Source organism: Mauremys reevesii, linkage group 8 (genome assembly GCF_016161935.1).
Source record: "Mauremys reevesii isolate NIE-2019 linkage group 8, ASM1616193v1, whole genome shotgun sequence".
NCBI lineage: Eukaryota > Metazoa > Chordata > Testudines > Geoemydidae > Mauremys > Mauremys reevesii.
Window position 1 is genome coordinate 34,736,812 of NC_052630.1, and position 14,633 is coordinate 34,751,444.

At 51.2% G+C, this 14,633-nt stretch overlaps 1 protein-coding gene across 8 annotated transcripts in view; it reads left to right on the top strand.

Annotated features, from left to right (window-relative positions):
• Positions 1-14,633, top strand: part of CXXC5 (CXXC finger protein 5) — a 99,115-nt gene that overhangs the window by 64,447 nt on the left and 20,035 nt on the right. The window contains exon 1 of one of the 8 annotated variants that reach the window (XM_039486034.1): positions 9,021-9,041. The exons of the other annotated variants lie outside the window; for them this stretch is intronic. The gene's annotated coding sequence lies outside the window, so the exon portion shown is untranslated. Of the gene's footprint in view, positions 1-9,020; positions 9,042-14,633 lie in introns of those variants that run through there. 8 annotated transcript variants of the gene reach the window in all.

Genomic DNA, 14,633 nt, shown 5'->3' on the forward strand with positions numbered 1-14,633 from the left:
GGCGTTGTTTCTGCCGCAGAATCCGTGCACCATGGGGCTCACTGGCTTGGCTGTTTGGGCTGTATGCAGTGAGTTCAGGGCCTTGGAACAAAGGTGTGACAGAGACTGATCTTTATTTCCCGGCCCTAGTCACGTGGTCTGGGTCAGGATTACAAAGGTCACATGGCAGAGGTCAGTATCCACTGATTCCAGGGGCTACTGTTAAATCTTCACCTTTCTCTCCTTAAAAATCAAGCCCAAATAAAACACAATATCAACCAAAACTGGCAATCACACACTAATACAGCCCAGTCACAAACCACCCAGATAGACACAAGTGGGATGGGGATGACCCGCACCCTCCTGAGAGGAGGCAGGCTTTCGGTGTCTCTCATTAGACATCTGTCAGTAGGCACCATCTTGGAACCCCATCAGGCTTCCCGTCGCATGGCCACTTCTTGTCAGAGCAATTCCTTCTGCAGGGGCCTGGTCAGCATTGGGAAGTGTCTGTCATCTGGAGCCCCAGTTGGCTGCTCTTGATGCTTGTCATGGCCAGGGACAGGGGTTAACATGCGCTACACCTGTCAGCACTGTCAGAGCATCCTGAGTGTCCACCACTGCCCACCTTAGTTTTGTCAAGATGTCTTCTGTAGCTCTTGTAGGTCCAGCGCTAAGGGGTATCCATGGCACATCACTGGTCTAGCTGTTACCGTGGCAGCTTGCCAGCCCCTTTCTAACACTCTCCTGCATGTAGTGGGGGCAGCCATTTGGCATTCTTTGTCATAGTATTTCTTCTGTTCTGGTTCCCACGATTGAATTATTGTATAACTCCTTCAGAGCCTATTAGATATGGGCACTAAGGATTCTGCCCTGCCCACATGCCTCTGATCCTAACCAAGCACATATACTCCTGATGCTAAACATGAATCCCTTGAATCAGCCAGGCCTTTTTCTTTCTAGCATGCTCTTTGCGCTGGCTGTTTGGCCAGCCTGTTTGATGATACATCGCACGGGCTTGGCATAAGGTGCTTGAACTAATATTTCAGAGAATTGCAGAAATGAGCCTTTTGTGAATTGTTGGCCAATCTCTGGTACTAACTCATCTGGAAGCCTGTGGTGAGCAAACTGATTTACAATGGGGTATTACGTTGCTAAGAAAATTGAGTACTAGTCCTCTAATAAGAGGTAATCTTTCCTGTTACAGAAAGACAGCCCCCGCTTCTGTGAGCCTGGATTGACTGAGACCTTACCCGTTGTTTATCGCAAAATATTTCCATAGCGATGCATCTGCGACAACTTTTTTTTTTTAACTTCCAAAAGCGTCTCTCTTGCCAGTCGATCTCGCTGTGAACTGGTTATCAGTTATACCCCCAAACAATTCAGGCTTTAATAAGTCCATTGGTTAACTGTTCAGATTCCCATGTCTTAGCTCTAACACCCAAGTACTGTAACGTCATGATCCTTGGTTTCACCTGGCAGCTGCTTTCTTGTCACAAAAATGTGCCTTCCCCAAGGGAACTGTCGCATAGATCACTGTGTAGTTGAAATGCTTTGAATAGCTTTGTGCACCAGTTTGCAGTTTTTGGAATGGAATGATTTGTCACTAGCCTCTGGGCCTGCCACAGGTAACAGTGTGGAGGGCCCTCTGAGTTTGCTCTGCAGTACTTCTGGCTTGTAGGAAAGTTTGGAAGTTCTGCTAGCAGCTCTTTCAGCTCTCTGCCAGATTCCCCTCCGGTCTGAGGGATTCAGGTGGTTTCCTTGGTTCCATTTTTGCTAGAGATATGTACGGTTCTCTTCTGATGCCAGGTGTCAGAGGAAAAAGGAGTGCTGGGAAGGGGCTGATCAGCATTAATATGGTCCCAATCGTATGGCATGGATCAGGGTTACAAAAGGTTATAGCCCAGTTGTATGGCAGGAGTTGGTATCTGCTGACGTCTGTAGCTAACTGTGCTAGGTCTCAGCGCACTTTCCCATAGGCAGGTGTCCATGTTGCATAAATCACCATAGAACCATAGACTTCAAGGCCAGAAGACACCATTAGATCATCTAGTCTGATCTGTGGATCACAGGCCACAAATTCTATTTGGCAACCTTCTTTGCAGAGACTAAGCTACTCTATGGAGGGCAGGGCTGAGACATGTTGAAGAGGCACTTGTGTGAGAGAAGATGGCACTACTGCTCCCCATGCTCTGATTGATCTTTCATTGCCAGTCCAGCCCTTCCAACCACCCCCAAATTGACATGCAAAAGTTTTGAATAAGGGGAAAAATTGGCTGTCCCCGTCTGCCTCCAGTGTGTTGGGTTTATCTGTCCATCTCTGGGTTACAGGGGTTCCTTTTACAGCAGCCTTTGAGAGTCCCCCAAACAAAGGAGGACAGCATTAGGAAGGCAGTACCAGCCAGCAAAGGTAGGAGAGAAATGAAATGCTCCCCGCAGAGAGCCATGCCGTGACACTTGAATGGCAGATGCTGCTGCCCGTTGGCTGTGAGACCAGCCCCTACACACAGATCTGTTCAATCCCATTTTGAGGGAGAGGGGTGAAAAAAACAGGCGATTGCCTTCCTGAGTCTCAATCTGGTAGGTTTTAGTTACAGTGGCTTTAGGATTTGGGCAGCGAGCGCAGCAGCTTTGGCAGCCGCAGTGGGTGGGGTGTGGGGGGGAATGAGCCGCACATTGACGACATCAGGAGTGGCGAGCCTGCCAAGCTGCCGGCATCTGTGGGATCGCAGGGGGCATGCAGGTGGTGGGCAGCCTCTTGATTTGCTTGGTGGAGGGGGGCTTGACCAGCCCTTCCCTCCACTTCGTGGCTCCTGGAGCACGTCTCTGTGGCGTGCGGAGGGAAAGAAGAGAAGTCGTTAGTTGTCCACAGGGCAAGTGGAGTCTTTGCATATTCTGATGGACATTTTAAGTTGCCTTATCTCCATAACCACCCTGGATCTGGACATTCCAAGTGGCCGTGGAGATAAGTGGATTTCCAACAAGCGCCTGCGTAGTCTGACATTTGCACGTCTCCTTATTTCCATAGCAACCACCAGTAAAATAAATAGGGAGCAACTTTCCATGCCTCGCAGTGGGACACAGAGGGGCACATGAGTTGCTGTGGCAACTGGCAGCAGATCTGGAGGCATATCCCATGGAACTGCCTCATGCCTGGTGCATGGGGCCCCGCTGCCCTCATGGTGTGGTTAGTGCTCAGGTCTGTGTTTCCATCTCATCAGCTCCCAGCTGGGCAGTCCTGGTGCTGGATGAGGTGCCAGCCAAATAAGACCCTAGTGGTGCTGGCACTGGAGGAGTGGAGGAGGGTTGTGACTGCTCCGACCGGAGGTTGGTAGTCTCTGGGCACATAGCATGTTTGTGGCTGTTCGTGTTAGGGTACGGTATCACCCCAAGATGGTGGCATTGCTGATTGCAGCTTCCTTTGCTTTTCAGGTGAAATCCTGACCACCCCTGGAAACTCGTGGGAGTTTTGCCGTTGACTTGAGTGGGGCCTGCATGTTTTGATGGGAAATGTCTCTTCTGGGAGGTTGTTACTAGTACGATAAACCTCTGGGTTGGAAAGCACAACAGGGTATTTATTGGCCCCTGAGCAACTCTTGGATGCACAGATACAGCAGCAGAGGTGGTACAATAAATCCACGTATCGCAGACAATAGATATGGTTACTAGATAATCCCCCTGCCCCTATCCATTCATTCTGGGGGAGCTGGGACTAGAGACCTAGGCCTCTGACTCGCTCGCTCTCACACTCCCTCTCCAGTTTTTTTAGCTGAGAGGCTATTGATTTCCCTTGCCGATGCTACTGTCATCCATATCTATGTCACTTCCTGGCTAGACTATTGCAGTGCTATTTACTCAGGGCGACTCTTGGCGACTGCTTGGAAACTTTAAAGAAGAATGGCGAGCTGCTTGGTGGAGAAGGGCGGTGCAAGCATGTTACTGCTGCTGGCCATGCACTATGATGGCGTCCCATCTGCTCCCACGTGCAGTTCAATGTGCTGCATTTAATCTCCCAAACCTTTTGTAATTTAGGAGCTGGCTTCCTTAGAGACCATACATGTCCCTATACACTACTGCAGCGGCTGAGATCAGCAGAGAGGCTGTGCTGAGAGCCCTCAGAAGAGCATTCTGGAGGAGATCTGTCTCTAAAATTCCCTCATCGGGTGGTCTGTCAGACCTTAACCTGTTTAGTCTTCAGAGGCATGGTACATGGCTCATCTTTTCAGCCACAACCTAGCCCAGTGAAATCAAGACTCTGTGGTCTTTTTCCATGCCTGAGTTGTAATTGATGTTTTGTTTTATCTTAATCTGTGATCTGTACAAGTTTCAAGGCAATAGGCATACTGTGTTCTTGAATAAGTAGAAATAAACCACAACCAGTGTAACGAAATCACTTGGGGAATGGTCACAGTCTCTTGTGATGTTTCCCTCTGCATTTGGAAGATGATTTGTGTCACATAACCGCTCTTTAAGAAGACCACCCCGTGGAATCTGGGAATGAGTAATAGGAGCTCCAGACAATGACCCAAGGGCAGGAGAGCCTCTTGAGTTGTGACAAAATTCTAGTCCAGCTAATGGCAATGATGATTTGCCAGGAATCAGCAATGTGCTCAGTGCTGTACATGGTACAAATATCCACAGAGTCCACCCTAAAGCCTTTACGATTTAGGAGACAGCTTATAGTCTGAAAGCTTAATAAGACAGTATTCTGACTGCGAGCCTGAAGATTGAAAACCCTCAGGACGAATTATCTCCTTGACTCGGCCTAGGGGAATTGTTAATATTACCACTGTGTGTTAAATGGACACAAGGTCTGTCTTGAAATTCCAAATGTTTATCCACCCATTTATGGGAGGGCTGAGACAAAGCTGGGGTCTTCACAGAAAATGTGCCTATGAAGAGAGGGCACCAGAGTTGATTGCCTCTGGCTCAGAATGGCTAGAGGTAACTTATCATTGCTACCTTTGCAGGTCTGGAAGGCTCCTGTAGAATCGGCAGTGGTTGTTGCTCATTTGGAGGATACTGGCTAGATGCACACACCACTCAGGTTCTCATGGAACAGTGAATACGAAGAGACGTTTAGCCATGATACCTTTAGAATTGTCAGTTGCATCCTTCTCTGGATCTGTCTTGCTTCCAAGATGGGATTGGAGGAGAATGGAACCAGCCAGGGCAAGAGGAAAAACTGACAGGGAGCAATCGGTGTCTTTTCCCTGCTGGAGTCTGTGTGTTGAGCCGTAATCCAGTTAAATCAACTGCTGTCAAACAATAAGAAACAGTTTCACAAGTTCTACAAAATTCAGATCCCTCTTGGTCTTCAGATCAACGTTATAACGGACCCAGCAGTGTGGGGTTCATGCAGGTTGCTTTGCTCTGTTCCTCAGAACCTCTCCTTGCTTAGACTAACTGGTATTTGTAATTAGAAGTCATAGCTAAGTTTTATTTTGCCTTCCTCACCTGGGAAAGAATGTGGGAGAGAAGCATTGTAATTCCAGCTTTGATTTTTGCCATACAAGTTGGACGTTTGGGAGCTGAGCTGTGAGCTGCGGAGCTGTTAACAGCTGCTTTGAAACTTCATCATCAAGAGCCAGAGTTTTCCCTTGGGCATGAAAGTGCAGCTTCCTTTGAAACCAATGTAGGCTGTATGCTCGGGTATTGGGGTACAGAGATGAAGAGATTTTAGTTGCAATCTTTATCATGGGTTCAGTTCCTTCTTTTGAGGCCTTGACTTAACAGCTTTGCCTTAGTACCGATAAGTCTTTTTGTAGGGGAAATGAATGCCCATTTTAGGCTACAAACTGAACATCCCATCCTCTCCGTTAGATTTGCAGCATGGTGGGCATGTGTTATTGGGCCTTTTGGATATGTCCTTTCAATAAAGTAGCAGCCTTTCCATCCCTGAACTGGATTAAACCCATTCAGGCTGGAATGTCCACTCCTGTTATCCTGGACTGGTCCCATGTGCTGCAGCTTGTCTCCTGACGAAGGCACATCATGCTCGCATCACAGGCTCTCTGTAGAGTTTTGGATTCACCTTAAAATCTCAGTCTTCCAATACAAAGCCCTCAGTGAACTAGGGCTTCATTAATGCAGAGACCATATCTATGCAACCTTCCAGATGCGTGGGGACATTACAGTGGATGGAGACTCCTCCAGAGGCGTGGGAACATTACAGCGGATAGAGGACAGGGTGATAGTCTCAGGAGTTGGGAGATGGACATTTTTGCCAAAGGGTCCTTGGTAGTGGAACTACCTACAACCTTTGCAAAGGCTTGTTCCCACCCAATAGAAGAAGCTAAAATCACACGCATGGCCTGCACAATTTTCCCTTCCCCTAATAAGGACCCCCTGCATGTCCCACAGGGAATGCTCCTAGCCAATGGAAGGATGAAAAACCAGTCCGTTCTAGGCCAGCAATGATTCTGAGAATTGCTGTATTTTATGCCATAGGACCGAGCACATTACAGACACCTTGATAGATAGACAGATAGGTAGATAAACTGTGCGGCAGATTGCTGCGCTTTCAGAAGTGACGGACAGACAGAAATCCCACAGTGTACACAATTATGGACTTTTAGTTCCTCGTCTTGGAGATTGAAAAGAAGTCTGTTTTCCTTTGGCGTTCTGCTCATTCCTGTTAAGTATCAGACAATGCAAAGGCACAGAGCAGCCACTAATCAATGCACAACGGGAAACAGTTTCTCTGAAATCATCTAAAAAGCAGAACTTTTATTTTCTTTTTTTTTCCCTCTTGATCCTTGGGAGCATCTCAGCCTCAGCTTCTTTTGGGAGGCTTTTACTGCAGCTTTGACGCAGGGCTGAGAGAACAGAGGCTGCGGGAGGAAACTGATTTATTTAAAATTAAAGGAAAGTGGAAATTATTTTTCAAGACGAGTTTTAACACCTGAAGAGGCTGATTACTTCCCAGTTATGCTGGTCCCCGGACAGTGAAATAACACAGGAGTGATGGAAATCGCAATCTGTCGTCTTTACATGCTTTACAAGGAGCTCAGCATTCTCTCTCTTGTCCCCCTCTCACTCTCTTACGAATAAATGATTTCTACAATCAGCAAGATCTTAGTCTGTCATTTGACAATTGCCGCATCTTAAAGTTCTGAGGCTTTTTGGAGGGAGAGAGATGAGCTGAGCCAGGGTGGGTTAGGGCCATTTTGTGGCTTGTTAGGATTTTCTGGTAATGATGTCCCCGGATGGCTTGGAAAGCTTGGATCTAAAAGCATGTACTGTATAGCTATGGCTTGAGCTAAACAGGCGGGAACAGACTCATCGACCTTTTATGTGGCTCAGCCACTAGAGTGGGACCAGGAGGCACACCATGCAAACACGGGTTCTGTTCTGACAAAGAAATCCAAGGTGGCAACTCTGTGCCTGGGTGCGGGAGGGAAGAAAGGGGCTGTTCTGGATTTCGAATGTGCCTTTATGGCTTCATGATATTTAAGTTCTGGGGTGTTTTGTGACTCGAGGAAGAGGAGCATTGGCCTAGGAGTCAGGACTCCTGGGGTCTCCTCCCAGCCCCAGCACTGTGGAAGCAGGTCATTTCCCGGCTCCGGGCCTCATCTGTACCATGGATAGAATAGTACTTGCTCCTCTTAGTAAAGTGCTTTGAGATCTACAGATCATCTCACTGCAGGAAGGATTCTTATTAGATTAAGTGTCCGATGGATATTCCATAGAGAGTTGTCCTCAGAGAATGCTGTAGCTCTGGTTTGGTGCCAGGACGGGAGGTTGTTGACTGGTATCTGGGGTAAACTCCAGGAAGATTTTGTTTGCTAAGCACTGCTGACCAGGCCATAAAAAGTCCGGTTGGCCCCAAGGTGGCAGGCTCCCTACACGGCTCTGTGCGGCTCCCTGGAAGTGGCAACATGTCGCTTTGGCACCTAGGTGGAGGGACAGCCATGGGGGCTTCGTGCGCTGCCCCTGCCCTGCCCTGAGCGCTGACTCCACAGCTCCTATTGGCCGAGAACCGCAGCCAATGGGAGCTGCAGGGGCAGCGCCTGTGGGCAGAGGCAGTGCGCAGAGCCTCCTGGCCGCGACTCTGCCTAGGAGCCAGGGGACATGTCACAGTTTCTGGGGAGCCCCCCGAGGTAAGCGCCACTCAGAGTCTGCTCCCCGCACCTCACCCCTCCTCCCAAGCCCTGAGCTCCTTTCCGCACCATCCTGGAGCTCGCACCCCGCACCACCTTCTGCACCCCAACCCCCTGCCCCAGCTTGGAACCCCCTCCCACACCCAAACTCCCTCCTGGAACCTGTACCCTGCACTCCCTCCTGAGCCCCCTCCCACACCCAAACTCCCTCCCGGAGCCTGCACCCCAACCCACTGTCCCATCCCGGAGCCCCCTCCCACACCCTGAACCCCTTATTTCTGGCCCCATCCTGGAACTTGCACCTTTAGCCCAAATCCTTTACCCCCTCAGACACCGCAACCCCCTGCCTCAGCCTGGAGCCCCCTCCCATACTCTGAACCCCTCAGCTCCACCCCCAGCCCAGAGCCCACTCCTGCACCCCAAACCCTTTATCTCTGGCCCCACGCCAGAGCCTGTACCCTGAGCCGGAGCCCCCTCTCACATCCCAACCCACTGCCTCAGCCTGGAGCCCCCCCTACACACTATGAACTCCTCATTTCTGGCCCAATCCCGGAGCCTGCACCCCACAAGCTGGAACCCTCAGCCCCTACCATACTCCAGCCCCCTGAGCCAGCCCAGTGAAAATGAGCGAGTGGGTGAGGGTGGGAGAGAGCAAGCGACAGAGGGAGGGGGGTTGGAGTGAGCGGGAGCGGGACCTCAGCACAGGGGTGGGGCCTCAAGAGAAGGGATGGAGCAAAGGTTTTCAGTTTTGTGCGATTAGAAAGTTGGCAACCCTACCGCTAGGCCTGACTTCCCAAACCCCGGTCATGACACTTTGGATACGGAAAGTGACGTTGGATGGAAGTTTGGGGATGAGTGGAAAGCACTGTCATTTGGGCCATTCTAGCAGTGCCTGCCTTGGTCTTTACAGCCACGTGTGTATCTCGTGCCATGGGCAGCTCTCTGGATAAATGGCCCTTGAAGGTGAAGTCACAGAGTAGAAATAATAATATCTAGCTCTTTCCATCCACAGATCTCGAAGTGAGGTAGGTAGCGTTAGCTCCCTGGTATAGATACTGGCAGCACAGGCAAGGCAAGTGTCTCACCCCAGTCACATAGTCAGCTGAATGCCTTGTTCCCTGTGTCACGCCACTTCCCAGGTAATCCCTGCTGAGCAGTTTCATCTAGGGGTTGGATCAAGCCATGCTGTTGGGACAGTTCCACTGCGGGGTTCCAGCACCCCAAAGCTCGTGGGTGCTGGGTTCAGAGTTTTGATCTGGCCTATGGTAATGAGGAATTCCAGTCTGGTGTTGGGACCCCTCTCTGAGACTGGGGATGTTTGGAGCCAGGGTTTTGGTTTGGGCCCAGAAAGGCTGACCTCTAATAAGCAAGAGGGGATTGCCAACAGGGCTGGTTCCACTGATTGTGAATAAGATTGTAGTGATCCACGGCAAGATTCCCATTGACTGCATTGCCACTCTGCTCCGGGATATCCTCTCTGAAAGCCAGGTCGTCTGCAGGCTGGATGTGAGCTGGCTCTGAGCAGCTGTGCCTTGCCCTCTGCTCCTCCTGAGCGCCTTCCCGCTTCCTCCAAGGAAATTCTTATCTGGAGCCCCCAACCGCACTGATCTATCATCACTGCTTAGCCAGCATTGCAGCAAGGAATGCCACCTCCGGGGCCAAGTTCATTCCTAGAGTGAACCCCGTGACTCTACTTCTCTAACAGAGCTGAGCCAGGCGTGGAGAGCTGCAGAGACCTACAGCCCCTGAAATGTTGCAGACCAGGGAGGTCTGTGGGGAGTCTCCAACCCCACCCCACCCTAGGTCTCCTCTCTCTGGCTGAGGAGGGGTTATCTGTGTACTGCAAGCCATAGACATGAGCACAGAGCAGCTCTGGATTGAGCTGCGCCCTCCCGTGTGCTTTGCAGCTATCCACATCATGGCTGGAAGCGTACGGTCACCCCCACCAAGCAGCAGGTGGCTGTGGCCGTCCTTCATTTCTCACGAGCACAGGCTTAGGCAGCTCCTCTGGCTTCTGCAGTTTCTCGGGGGAGATTCCTCGACTCCCAGCAATAAGCAGCAGCTGTGGGGCTTGCAGCAGCACAACGATGGCTTGCCTGCATGTGGGAGCCCTGATCTTAAGGCACCGTGGGGTGGAAGGTGTGTGATGGGGCATCTGAGAAGAAAGCACTAGCTGGAATCACACTGGGAGTAAGGGTGGGGGCTGATCCGAGTGCTTTGAATCCAATATTGACAAGACAAAGGTGTAGGAACCCCCTAGGGCAGAGCATCCCTGGGACACATCCCTCCTGCACGGCTGTATGCAGTGGTGGTGAGTGCATCCGGAGAACCTGTCCCTAGGACTGGAGTAGGGCCTGGAGTTGCCCCTTGCCTCCGGGCACTGTGTATCCCACCCATTTCCAGAGGATACAGCAACAGAAAGCTCATGAAGCAGCGTCACCCCGTAACCACTGCAGCCACTCTGGCTCCCAGCAAAGTCCCTGGCCAACCCCCGGCCCACTGATTTGTGTAGGAACATGTCCCTGCCCTCGTTACTCAGGGCAGCTTCCACAGGGTGTGGGCACTGGAGAAGGGCAGGAGCAGTGGGGGGTGCAGAGGACAATGAGCAGAGGTAATGAAAGTCTCGTGGGGGCAAGATCTGGGCATTGTGAGGATAGTGGCATGGCAATGAGGGAGATTTCATGGAGTGAGGGGTGGGGAGTATTGGAGCAGTTTGGGGGGGTAGGAGGTATTGGAGCAGTTTTGGGGCATGGGGGGTATTGGAACAGATTTGGGGTGGGGGGTCAGGGATATTGCAGCAGTTTTGGGGGATGGGGTATTTGAGCAGATTCAGGGGGTGGTGGGTGGGGGATTCTGGAGCAGTTTTGCGGGGGTGGAGAAAACATGCTTTGAGGTTTTTTGTTTCATCTGATGGTAAAGGAAAAAGGAACCAATGTGCAGGGCACCTGGTGGAACGGCTCCCTCTCTCCCTGGGGGCGGACTGCCAAGGGCTGGCACATCACCGTTAACGGCGGGGAGCCCCATCCGAGTGCTGCCCAGCCTGCGGTTTGTGTGGTTGCATTTTCGGGCTGTTTCTGTGAGGGTGCTGTGGGCTCACAGCTCCCGCTCAGTCCTCTCTGGGTCATGCTGTGTCTTGGCGAAGGGTGGGTGGCCCCCTCAGTTAGGCAGCAAAACCTCCCGCAGGAAGTGCTCATTGTGCAGAGCCTGCACTTCCCTCCTGCCCCCTCTCAGCTGCAAGTAGCCGCCTCTCATTGATCTAGCGCAGGGTGCAGGGCTCCAGGATGGGATGCTGAGCTAGCACTGACTGGCCTCAAAATCAATCACCTCTGTGCTTCCTTCTGTCAGCTGCTTGCTCCTGGCTCTGTGGCCTAGGACCAAGCTCTGGGCTTGGCAGGATAATCTCAAGGGGTCTTAATAACTCATAAAGCTCTTACCCCCTCACCATAGACATGCTGAATCTTTGGAAGTTTGACAATGAAACCTGTTTCCTTATCAACCACCCTTTATCTTCATTACATACCTGTTGGTTTGTTGTTGTAGGGTTGCTGGCCTGAGTGCTGGGGCTGTGTACGCTGGTTTGTTATTGTAGGGTTGCTGCCCTGAGTGCTGGGGCTGTGTGCATTGGTTTGTTGTTGTAGGGTTGCCTGGGGCTGTGTGCACTGGTTTGTTCTTGTAGGGTTGCTGGCCTGAGTGCTGGGGCTGTGTGCATTGGTTTGTTGTTGTAGGGTTGCCTGGGGCTGTGTGTGCTGGTTTGTTGTTGTAGGGTTGCCGACCTGAGTGCTGGGGCTGTGTGCGCTGGTTTGTTACTGTAGGGTTGCCGACCTGAGTGCTGGGGCTGTATGAGCTGGTTTGTGGTCGTAGGGTTGCTGGATCACGAGCTGGCATGTTTGTAAGTTCCCCATGCTGGCTTTCAGACGTGGCTGGGAGCAGCTGTGCCCATGTGTCCTTGGGATCAGTGCACTGTCGCTCGCTGTTGCAGGGTTGCCCGTGGCTGGCTGGGTTGTGTGCTGTGGCCAGCTACATGGCTGGCTTGTTTGCCATTGCAGGATAATCTGGGGGGAAGCAGGGAGGACGGGGAGTGGGCAATAGAATAACAGCACCAAAGCATTGGGGCTAAAACAGGAACCCCAGGAGCTGCCTGACCTTTGCAATCAGCTCTAAATCTGATAGGGTCAATCTGGGGCCTCCCGACCTTGACAGCGTCCCCTTTAACCCTGGCTTCTTTCCAGCCTGCTAAGCTGCCCTGTATAAAGACTTGAATGAATGGGTGCGTCACATGACACTTAATGCTCTGGCTGAAACTAAGCACCTTCTGACGGAGCCCAGATGACACACTGTGCCAGGGGAACTGTCGGGGGAGGGGGGGAGGAAGGGATGGGCGGCAGGGGGGTCCATGTCTTCTTTCGTTATGGAGTTATTTGTTTATTAAGGTCCATTGTTGCAAAGAGAGGAGGAGGGTCGTTAAAAAAGCCAGCAACGAGGCACCGCGGAGTAAGAAAGGGGGTGCACTGCCAGCACAGGGCAGCGACCATAGGAAAGCCACCGATGCTCCTTGGGGTTTGACATCCCCTCAGGAAGTGGGGATGGCGCCCCACAAAGTTGACACACACAGAGCGTGGCCTGTGCCTGGGCAGTTCCCAGCGCCTGCAGGGAATTCCATGGAGCTCCACCCACTTGGTTCTCTGCTGGATCGGGGCCATCAGCTTGAAAACTAGACCGTAGCCTGGAAAGTCCTGAGCCCCCTCCCTTCCTTTATCCAGCTGCCCCTCTCCTGCCCAGTGCCTGTGAGAGCCCTGCCCCTGAAACGCCCCTCGCCTCATCACAGCTCTCCTCTCACTGGCCGGAAAGACCGGACAGGGCTCCCTGTTGGCGCTGTAACTCAGATGGCCAGAGGAGTCGCTGCAGAGGCCCCTTTGTTTCCCAGACACACTCCTCAGTTAGGCTGCCAGCCTAAAGGCCAGTCTCTTGTGGTCAGCAAGCCAGCCGCCTCAGACACTCCTGCCGCTTACGGAGCCTGGACCAGCTTCCTGACTGCGACAAGAGCCACCATTGAGTTTGTTGCTGTCTTTGTTTTCCTCCCTCTCTTCTTTCTTTCTCCCTCCCCATCCTGGTTCGTATATCTTCCCTTCCAATATCTTGCCTCTCCCTTTGTGGAATAGCCACTGCTGGGTGTATTTTTTTTAGCTCTAAGGGCTTATCTCCCCAGGAAAGCTCTTCTGGAAGATGGTAGGGTGTGGATTTCAAGTGGCATAGCTATTCCTGAATAGCTCCACGTGCGGACAAGCACTGAGGGTTGGTTTTGGTGCTGGGGGAGCAGAGGGAATGGGGCACTGGTCATGTGTGAGGTGTGGTCACGTGTGAGAAGATGGGCAGCAGCAGGCAAACTGGGAGATGGGGAGGCTGTAGGGGAAGGAGCTGCAACAGTCAAGGCTGTAAACAACGGGGTCACCATCACTGATAACCTCAGGAGAAGTCAACTGATGCAAAGACCCTGAGACAGAGAGGTCCAGTCCTACCCATCTCAGACAGGCTGCACCACCATGGAGCTGACCAGGGCTAGACTGGATGCTCAGCTATCAGGGATAACAAAATCTGTCCCATCACAATCCACTCGGAAAAGCTAAATGGCCTACCAGAAGTCTCTCCCACCCTGCCATTATCTCCTCCAGCTGTCATGTGTCTCCTCTCCCTCCCCATTGTTTTTACTGGACAAGAGGGACTTATTGTTCTTGCTCCAACGAGGTTGGTGCTTATAGGTAACCACCTCTCCTTCTCCACAGGTTTCATCTGTATATGTAACCACCTCTCCTTCTCCACAGGTTTCATTTGTATTGATCATTGCAGTGTCTTCTGACACAAAGGGCCCTCCAAGAAGTGCCCATCAAGAAAGCGGGTAGCAAAGGGGGTTGCCTCACTGAGCCATGCATGCATTACACCAGGGGTAGGCAACCTATGACACGGCAAGCAAGCTGATTTTCAGTGGCACTCACACTGCCCAGGTCCTGGCCACCGGTCCAGGGGGTTCTCTGCATTTTAATTTAATTTTAAATGAAGCTTCTTAAACATTTTAAAAACCTTATTTACTTTACATACAACAATAGTTTAGTTATATATTATAGACTTATAGAAAGAGACCTTCTAAAAACGTTAAAATGTATTACTGGCACGCAAAACCTTAAATTAGAGTGAATAAATGAAGACTCGACACACCACTTCTGAAAGGTTGCCGACCCCTGGATTACACTTAACACGAGAGCCAAATGGGGTCAGATGAAACCTGCTTAGCAGATACAAATGGGCCCGCTGAAGTGGGCATGCACACGCTCATACCCATACATGCACATACACATGAGATGTGGCCATTGTCTTTGACTGGGAGCCGGATTCTCACTCCCCTATGTGATCTCACAACAGCTCAGATGCCAGTAAACCCCCTCCAATTTAGCCGTCCTTTGTAAAACCATTTATGATGAGCACCTAAAATCATTCCCCTAATGTCATACTTTGTAATAACCATCCCTTATCAAAAGATACTGTGGTATTGTCCTGGGACTG